Source organism: Curcuma longa, unplaced genomic scaffold, assembly GCF_044706935.1.
Source record: "Curcuma longa cultivar G26 ecotype Majalengka, Jawa Barat unplaced genomic scaffold, ITB_CL_G26_1.1 contig_18645, whole genome shotgun sequence".
Lineage (NCBI taxonomy): Eukaryota > Viridiplantae > Streptophyta > Magnoliopsida > Zingiberales > Zingiberaceae > Curcuma > Curcuma longa.
The window spans coordinates 1-5,995 of NW_027430865.1; the positions used below are offsets into that span (position 1 = coordinate 1).

General features: G+C 40.4%; 1 long non-coding RNA gene across 1 annotated transcript; it reads left to right on the forward strand.

The window, feature by feature from the left end:
* The first annotated feature begins 3,134 nt into the window (after positions 1-3,134).
* LOC141816929 (uncharacterized) lies at positions 3,135-5,691 on the forward strand. Its single transcript, XR_012600760.1, has 5 exons — positions 3,135-3,481; positions 3,556-3,672; positions 3,790-3,836; positions 4,047-4,122; positions 5,427-5,691. It is a non-coding gene; the product is annotated as an uncharacterized LOC141816929 (long non-coding RNA).
* Positions 5,692-5,995: the final 304 nt, after the last annotated feature.

A 5,995-nucleotide genomic window follows, 5' to 3' on the forward strand; every position in this document is an offset into this window, starting at 1 on the left:
ACTTGTTTGGGCCAATTAGACACATGACTTCCAAATTAGGTCTTTCTAATTGTAAGCCCAAAATTGGCCCAATTAGAAATCTAACCCAATTACCAAGAATCTAGAAGCCTAATTAATTATTATGAAACAACCCAATTAAATTTAATCAATATGTAAATGAAACTGTTTTAATTTTATATTATGGTTGTGGTCTAATGGTTAGTTTTTTTTTGTGTCCTTGGAAACCAAGGTTCGATTCTTAGTGGAGGCATCTTTCTTTACTGTGCCCTAATTTTAATTGGTCTGACCTAATTAATTGATCCAGCCCAACCATCAAAAATTGAGCCCGACCATCAAAAATTGAAAGCCCAATTAAAATCCCAACCATCTTAATTGATCTTATTCACGTGTTTTTTTTAAAAAAAAAATTGAAATCACGTGACATGATTTCATTTTCATCCCAACCACGTATGCCCTAAAAACACGTTGTTGCTTTTGCCCAAACCGTCGAACTCTTTTTTTTTCTACCGAACTCCCTCTTCTCTCTTTCTGTTCATTCCCAAACCATACCGCCTGTGCCAGCCTTGTCGGCGCCGGCCTCGTTGGCGTTAACCTCACCGGCACCATGGACTGCATCAGCCATGTCGAAGATGAAGCCATTGCTCCATCTGCGGGCATTGCTTCCCGCCAACGCCAGCTGCCGACCTCTTGCCTCCCGCCAACGCCAACTGTCGGCTCCACGCCAGCCTCGCCGAAATCATGGGGATAGCAAACAATGCTTGTGCGCTGCCACGGGCAACGCGTGTGGCGTCGTTGACCAAGAACAAAGAACAGAGACAGGGATCATTCAACTAAAATAGAGATGGGCAAACGCTAACAGGTAAAAAACTATCTTACATGCTCTGATACCATAGTAAGAATTTTACGATGTTGTCTGTTGTTGCGTGCCTTGGCTGGGATCACTTGTGTCGGAGGAACAATCACAAGGAAAGCTCCTTAGATTTTCATAAACCAAATCTACTGGATTTTGGTGTTCACAGATTCTCCGGCAGCGTAGCTTCCCCTCTGCTTGGATGCACACATGCATAGCATAGTAGCACCTCTCGCCTTTTCTCACACTCTTCGTAACAAGGCTTTCCTCTCCCTTTAATAAGGAGAGGCTGCGTCTCCACGGAGTGCACAACGTGCACTCCGTGGGGTGCGTGGTGGGCAGTTATGTTAACTGCCTACATGTGCACCTCAAGGCTATGACTTCTAGTGTTGTATCACTTAGTCTCGGCTGTATTTTGTAATAGTTTGATAGTTTCTACGTTCCAAAGTCACTTGTAGTTTTTTTTAATAATTCAAAGTGTTCAAATTTCACTTAATTAATGCTAAAGATAGATGACTCTTGGTTCATCATTAAATAAATTAGGAGCATTGAGATGAATTAGCATGATGAGATGGAAGTTAATGGCATAGGGCAAGAGTTGGTCGTAGACGATGATAATCCACTTTCTCGAAGACACAAAGAAGCATTAGAAACACTACTCTTCTGATGCATAATTTCAGTTGCATGTTGTGCGGTGCATAAATTCATACGTCAACATCATATAATGAATAATTTGTTTATGGAATATTCTTGTGATGATATGCTCATGTCTAGAGTTGAAGGATTTTGGTGATCAAGAGCCGATTTCAATTGATCCAAGCCAAATAGCTCAGATGAGACACGTATGTGATGAAATTGCAAGCCACATATGGAATAATTATGTGGACACTTGTTAGATTTATGTGGCATATTTGTCTAAACATATATAGTTTTTAAAAATGTTAATTGAGAACTTGCCTTATACCATATCTGTGAGCAAGCAAATAGGTGGATGTTGAAGTTCCATCTGATGAATAAGAGCCTTCTGATGAAGAGGAAACATATATGTCTTTATCTGATGAAGAGTCTTCTGGTGAAAAGTACATGTATGTTATTTTGTAATGCTTGTAAAAGTTGTATGAGGTTGGTGGATAGTTTGTATAGTTGATAAACCTTTTATCCTATAGTACGATACATGTAAAGATTTTGGAGTCATGTAATGCTGTATTAGAAGGTCAGGTCTGACCACCTTATAATATGATTTTTCCTTTTTAAGGAATAAATATTCTTATGCTAAAAAAAATGTTGCCAACAGAGGTAAATAGTGGTAAGATATTTTCTTATATTGCATATATTAGAAGGTTAGATTTGGATGATTTCCCTTTTCCATGAATAAGATAGTTTTTTTAATAAAAAAATATTATTTTTTTAATAATTTTTCATATTAACAAATCAAAATGTATTTTTTAGTTTTTTTTTCTGAAAAATAGAAAATAGTATGTCATATCAAATATATTTTTTATTTTCTAAAAATTAGATCAGAAAATAAAAAATTAGAAATAGAAAATGAAAAATAAAAAATAGAAAAAAATTTTCATACCAAACGTCTCCTAAGTTTTATATATTGTATTCAAGGGGTGAGAAAGTTTTTGATTTTTTTACTTTTATGGATAAGTGCATGTATTTAATTTCTAATTTATTATGCATAAATATATATTTATTTTCTAACTTTAAATATTTATTTAATAAATTTAAATTTTTATATATAAAAAAGAGAAGATTATTGGTGCAGGAGCACCACATCAAATATATATTTTAATATATGATAATTTTAAAGTTAGGTTATTTGTATATCTAATGTATATGTCAAGTGTGCATGTACAAGTAACTTAATTGATAAAAAAAATCTTTATAGGTAAAGTGATCGCATACCAAGTAATAGAAAATCTTAGTGGATCAAGTGACAAGACACTAGGCAGTGTAAATGTAAGATACCGAAAATTTTTACTAAGAATACGGAAAGATTCGTCTCGCGAAGATGAACCAAACAAAACTTGTTTGGACCAAATCGGAGGTCGTTTGGGCACTGAACCAAGTGAACCAAAAATAAAACTGGTTCACTAGGGATTGGTTCAGGTTGGGTTCGGTTCGATTGTGGTTTGGCTGGTTCAGGGGTTAGGGTTCAGTCAGGGTCAGCCGATTTAATTTGAACTTGAGTTGGGTTTCTACTGGGTTGGGTCGCGAGATCTGAGCTCCGCCCCCCCCCCCCCCCCCCCCCCCCCCCCCCCCCCCCCCCCCCCCCGTCGTTCGCGATCCGGAGCTGCTGCAGCCACCGATCTTCTCTCTTCTTCTTCTTCTTCGCCAATCTGAGTTCCTCCACTGCCGTCGCGACCTGACGCCGCCGCGACCTGACGCCGCCGCTCTGCCTTTCTCTGCCCAACGCCGACACTGTTCTGTTCAGCTTCTTCGCGAGTGCGGGCACGGCGACGGTGCGACGAGGGCACGCGTTTTCTCCACCGGCGGTCTCCTTCCCGAGCCCATCAGCGGTCTTCTCCCCGAACCACAGCCCTTCCGTCGCGGATTTCGACTTCCGCGATCCCTTTCGTTGTCTCCCTCTCATCAGTAAGCGCAGATCGGAGAAGGAGGCCATCGGTAAGGGTTTTTAGTTGGATTTCGGGTTTTGATTTGGTTTTGGGCTTGGATCTATGTTTTTCCTGGATTCACAGCTTGTATCAGGTTGGAAATCGGATCGGTAGGATTGTGTTGAGTTTCAGCCGCCAGGAAGGTTCGGCCGGTGGAATCATTTGGTTGTGATTGGCCGCAAGCAAGAAAAGGGAAGAAAGGTAAGTTAGGTTTCTTTGGTTCCGATCTGAACGTATTGGTTAGCCTGGTTTTAGTTGGACTTGGAGCTACCGATTCTACCGGCTAATGCTCGATTTATTTGTGTCGTTCGACGGCAGGGAAGAAGCAAAGGTTTGGATTAGGGCCTGAGCAAATTAAATCTGAGGTAAGCTTTAAAATCTGATTAAAATACTTATTGATCAGAATTGTTTCTGAAAGATGAATTGGATTGTTATGGATTAGAATGTTGAAATGCTAGGTTTTATTGGATTTGGGGGTTATGGTTACTGTTCGGGTGGAGTTGGACAAAATATGATGTGGTTAGAGATTCGTTATATATGAGATTGTTAATAAATGTTAGTTATCCTTATTGCAGGACTTTGATTTGAGTTGATTGGTTGCGGACGATATCAGATTCGGATCCTTTGCGATTACGCGCAACCAATCAGAAGGCGGGTACCTTGACTTATCCTTATAGATAGGTCTTTACGATATGTGTAATTGCTAGCTATCAGTAATTCATGTTACTGTTTGTATTTATTTCACTTGATACCTTGATCTGCATTTTTCATCAGTCCTTATTGCTATTTGATAGTATCGGATACTTATTCATATTGTGGATCTCAGTTAGTCATTTATCTTGCTATCATCTGATACCTGTGCCATGTTTGGTTATCCGATCCTTATTACTTGTTGATACCGCCGGATACTTGTTCATATGCTTTAGCTTGGTTTATCTTACTCTATATCGGTGTTTATGCTAGACGTGAGACTTTATATCATTCTGATTATTGGAGCATATGACATGGACCGGTAGTTTGATAGGTGGTGCATGGACCATACTTATGGATATGTAGTTGGATTTATGATGCATGGACTAGTGTCATACATCATGCTTGCATATATTGCATACTGACGTGCGGGATTCCATTGTTGTTGAGTCCGGCGTCAGTTACATGCGGGCTACCAACCAAAGGGTGTGTGTAATTGCATGTCTTGTGATCATCTGCTCCTGCTCCTATTTTAGTCGAGTCGCTCCTATTATAGTTGTAGCACAGTTTGAGCCCGTCACTCTTATATAATTTACACACACACTCCACTCATGGGTTAGTGGAACCTTTAGGTTGGTGCATACTTGCCCTGACAAGAGCTCCTCTAGGCCACCCAGGAAAGTGGTTTCGTAGCGTGGTATCATACAGGATCTGTCATGGTGACCAGGAGATGAGAGCTTGCTCGCCCACTTATGATTTGGGTACCAGGATAGGTGTACACCTCGAGGACATCCTGTCCACTCGGTCACGCAGGAGCGGTGACGGCAGAGTGCACAGTGGTCATAGCCCTACCCACTCGACTTCACCACTGTGGATGAGTACTCAGACGGACTTTAGTTCCCACGCGACCTCACCGCTAGAGGGGTGACTAATCTGACTGGCGTCAGGGGTGACCAGGACATGCATTGCACCATGTGCATACTGCACTATTGCATTTGTTTGTGATTGTTGCACTTGTTTGATGCACTTGGATGACATGCATGTACAGGATACCTATGTGTTGATTTGGGGATTTACTTTCACCTTATCACTTGATTATCAGACTCTGGTATGTACAGATCTACTGTTGTTCAGTTTTCATACCTATTTACCTTTCAGTAGATTGTACAGCATGATATTACTGTTGATAGCTTTTATACACATATCTGCTAGATACCCGCTGAGTTCTTTTGGAACTCACCCCGTTTACCTGTATGCTATTTCAGGTTGATGCCGTCTGGAGAGCTGCACTGCTAGTCCTGAACCACATTTGTGTTTTGGTTTATTTTCTTTACGATACTAGTGTAGTTGGGACTTATTAGACTTCTTGTCGTGTTTTCCCTTTTGGTATCCAGTTTTCCACTGTTTCGATATATTTTTGATTTCCGTTATGAGTTATCTATACGGATTTTCGGATGGATGGATATGCATGCGTGTAGGATATTATACTTGGTGATGCTATTAGTGACCGTGTGGGTCACTTTATGTGTATCTGTGATGTGTTGATCACTTTGTTCTTTCCATTTTGTGGTATATATATATCCATAGCCTGTTATGGATTATTATATGTGTATGTATTCAGGGAAAGTCAATTGTTACAGGGGAGATGCTGCCGAAATTTCTCGGAAAGTCGTCTCCCGGGGCGTAATAGTAAATTCTAGTGGATCAGTAGGAGCTAGACCAGCCTCTTTATAAAGTAGCTAGGTATTCCAGGCGACTGAGGTGTCCCGATGACCAGATGTAAATAAGATCAGATAGACAAAGTCGCGAACTTCTAGGTGACCGGAATAAGGTC